The sequence below is a fragment of the Haliotis cracherodii genome, unplaced genomic scaffold, assembly GCF_022045235.1.
Source record: "Haliotis cracherodii isolate W230 unplaced genomic scaffold, xgHalCrac1.p SCAF_7, whole genome shotgun sequence".
NCBI classification, from domain to species: domain Eukaryota; kingdom Metazoa; phylum Mollusca; class Gastropoda; order Lepetellida; family Haliotidae; genus Haliotis; species Haliotis cracherodii.
Genome location: NW_027266330.1, coordinates 2,177,276 through 2,181,306, shown reverse-complemented (window position 1 = coordinate 2,181,306; position 4,031 = coordinate 2,177,276). Strand labels below are relative to the sequence as shown.

The following is a 4,031-nucleotide window of genomic DNA, read 5'->3' as shown; positions in this document are numbered from 1 at the left end:
CAATTTTCAAAGATATCGTTTTATCGATCGTTTTACTCAAGGTCAAGGTACGAACTTATAACAAAAATAGTGTTCTTCTTCATGGAACAAAGAATTCATTTACTCTCATCAAAATATCATGGCAGCAATAACATTGCAAAATCTGACGATTTCACAGAATTAATTCTAAACAGTTTTATACTGTTGTATTATCTGTATGTATATGTGTTCTATTGTTGTCGGGTGTTGGTATAGCCTAGTGATTCACAACGTTCGTTCGTCATACAGAAGGTCCGGGTTCGATTCCCCAATTGGTATAATGTTTGAAACCCATATATTGTAACCACTCTTTGATTTGACTCTAATCTTGCTCAATGCCACGTAACACCATACTCTTTCACTCTTTAATATTATATTACCTCATGGTACTAAATAAGTTCTTGGACGAATGGAAAAGCAGCCAGGACATATTTCTCATTCTAATACATGGTACCAGTGAACGAAATATCTGATAAAAGAAATCCACATAAAAAAATGAAGATTACTTTATTTTATTGCTATCTGTATAGAGTGTTAAATGTTGGATTAAAGATATACAATGACTGGTCCCGTGTCGCCTTCGTTACTGTCATTGTCTTCGGACTGGTTACCTTGTATGTCCTGCAGGTTGTGTTGAACCTCTGAACCTGCATTCTCTCTAAAACAGACAAGGCATGAACATTAGGAACATACCATAATAACATCAATCTTACATTTGTTTGGTTTTATTAGTGGTGATGATAGTGATAAGTTAGACACAACACCGAACATAAAAAGAACATGTAAAAAAGCGCATGTTGTGAAACCAGTACTGGCATATGACAACGTATTAGCCCTACTATCATGGGATAGAACAATATCAATGTGTACTATCTGCTCAGTACGTACACTTTGGCTGAGAGACCTTTGCGGTAGCAGCAGTAACCAACTGTACTTCCTGCCAGGATACAGATGACAAACACGACCAGATACTTCACAGTATCTGTGGCGAGTGGAAAAGAATCTGAAAGTAATATTAAATAAACAGCTCATGCCAGTATGATACTTTTTTTACGGAGTCATTTCTGTATGTCTTTTTTATTTCATTGCTTCCTACAGCCTGCATTGGGGATTAGTATAATCTTGAATAAACTGACTGCGTTTCGCTAACTTTCTCAAAGATGATGAACACAGTGTACCACAGCAGATGTTACAAACCAAACATAACGGCGGCTTTCTCAGTATTTTCACAGAAGCTTGATATGAAATTGGAATATGTCATCATTTCAGAAACAACAACGGGTGTTATGATAAACATTTAAAACTTTCAGAACGATATGAATTGATTGATTCGTTATTCGACAAGGGTGAATTTTAAAAATACATTTTTTCGGCTCTTCATTGTATAGAAACATATTGTGTATGTCTGGAGCTCAACCTAAACAGAACCCAGGTAAATCAACAGAATTTTGTTTCTTAAAGCAGTTCCAGAACAAATCAATATTTCATGGTGGTGTCTGAGACCAATCAGCATGGCTTACCTGTGTCACAGGATCCAGTGGAGCAATTAGTTAATGAGCCGTTGTTTGTGTAGTTGTTGCTACACGTGTATCGAGTGATATTGTTTTCAGGTGTACAAAAACTCAAGTACGTGTCAATACTATCCAGACATACAGAACAGGATAGGTTACATTTATCTCCAGATAAACCATTGCTGCAACCATTGCAACGAGATCCATTGCCTGGGGCACATGTGATATTGAGGCATTGCTCCAGGCATGATTCGCAGTTAGACTTAAAATGTCCAGGTGCACATCCTTCAATACACGCACCTGCATGTTTACACATTTGATGTTTGCAGTTAGAGTTGCCTTTCCTTGAACACTTCGGGCCGTACAAGCCATCTACACAACCGTGAACACACTCGCCAGTCTGGCTGTGGCACTCAGGGGTACATGAGTCTCCCTCAGGACATTGTTCATCAGTAGACAGGGAGGGATCAGCACGGCAGGTGTCCCTGCATGCTTCAGTACAGTTTTCTCCATAGAATCCTTGTCTACATCCCTGTTGGCAGCCACTCTCACATCCACCGACACAGTGCTCACACGAGGATCTACAGTCCAGTCCAGAATATGGAGGCTGACACTCCTCACACGTTCCTGTGATCCTGTTGCAGGACTTACATCTGCTGGAACATGTCTTATTATCCTCTGGCTTTGACGTTTTGAATTTACATCCTGCTCCATAGTATGAGTCGCTGCAACCAGAGAAACAAGTTCGACCCATCTGGCAATACTCCCCATGACATCTATCTTGGCATTTGGTACAGTCTACCTGGTGAGTGTGACACGGCCTCTGGCAGTTTGAGCCTTGGAATCCTGGTATGCAGCCATCAGTACATGTCTCAATACCTTTGCCGGGGATCAGCTTACATGAGTGGTACCTGCACCTTGTGCTGCAAACATCCATGCACTTTGGGCCGAAATATCCCGTAGAGCATCGTGTGCTGCATCGGCTTGTCTTTTCATCACACTCAACACAATGCTGATTTTCCTTACAATTAGCACCTGGGAATTCATACAAAATTATATAATAAATGTTTTTAATAGTATATGATAGATCATTAAATTGTAACAATGTTGCCAACAATCCTGTTACAATGGCAGCTGCATATTGTCTTATGACAGTCAGATAAGCCTCAGCAACGTAAAAGGTATTTGGTCGGGTTTGAGAAAAAGTGCCGCATAACATGGTGATGTGGTATCCCGTCTACAACCGTGCAGTGGTAGCAACGTTATCGATCTATTTAGCAAGGTAATGATAACTAAAGAGTGATATTTCAACAGAGGCATACATTTGATAAGTTTCTATTGTCATGCATTTTACCAACATCGAATACAAATACATCTTTGTTATGGAATCACCTAGTGAAACTAAAGACACGAACATGATGTCTTCATAGTCACACACTACAGGTCAAATCTTTTTAACAACTAATTTAATAATAATAACAACAACAACATTCTCGAAGCGCTGCCAACAAGTGTTAGCGACCCCATGAGGATGTCCTACCTTATCCAGCACAATGTATATAGATAACTCATCTGCTAACCTTGTGTGGGGACAAGTAGACACGTAATCACTAAGATCCCAAGCGGCCACATTTTCCTCCTGAAACGAAAATGAACCATATTAAAATAGCTGATTAATGTCCAGTTAAATAAGTACATTATCATCACATCATGTGTCCCTAAGTCATAAATGTGATTTGATTAAAAGTTAATGTTCACTTGCTTTATCAAAGTTTCATCTGGGGTCTGTAATGCAAATAAAACTTATTTGCTGTCCAATTAAACCAATGCTCTTTCCCAAGATACTGACATGCGTCAATCACCTGCTACACACAAATTCACTGCTCAGGTCAAAGGTTTTGCTTTCATTTTCCTTTATTGGAAACAGGACGAGTAAATATTTCGTGATCGTCCTTGTAAAATATATCATCATATTTTACATTGAATTGGCGGTTACAAATAGAACATACAACATTTTACCAGATTATGTCAGATAACGATTGTCAGTTTTCCATCGTGTCTGCTTTATTTAAAAAAATCGATTTCCTAAATTTGCAAACCCGTCTGTACAACACTGAAAACATCCATGAGTCGTTGTTCATAATGATATTGTTCTGCCCAGCTGTATATTGTGGTATGGGGTCAGAGTCAGACACACACTTACTACTGAATTAATTTTCATTCAGAAAACTAACTTCTAACCTTGCGAGATGTTTCACACAAACATGTAGACAGGGGGTCTGTGAGCTTGTGGTCTGAGGGAGACGCGCTGCTAGTCTATGTATGCTACTCCTTATCAAAATAAACCTTGTCGTGTCACACTGTCAGATTAGCAAAAGTGTTTAGTGTATGGGCAATTGTTCGACATTTACATAATGCCCATTGTTTGCTCAAAGGGCTAATGAAATTTGAAAATAATCGTTTGTAATACTATTTCCGTAACCTAAAACGGGGAAAATAGGA

The 4,031-nt window shown here is 38.9% G+C and overlaps 1 pseudogene; it reads right to left on the bottom strand.

The window, feature by feature from the left end:
- Window positions 1-895: 895 nt before the first annotated feature.
- Window positions 896-3,161, bottom strand: LOC139448322 (multiple epidermal growth factor-like domains protein 6; annotated as a pseudogene).
- Between the last annotated feature and the right edge of the window lie 870 nt (window positions 3,162-4,031).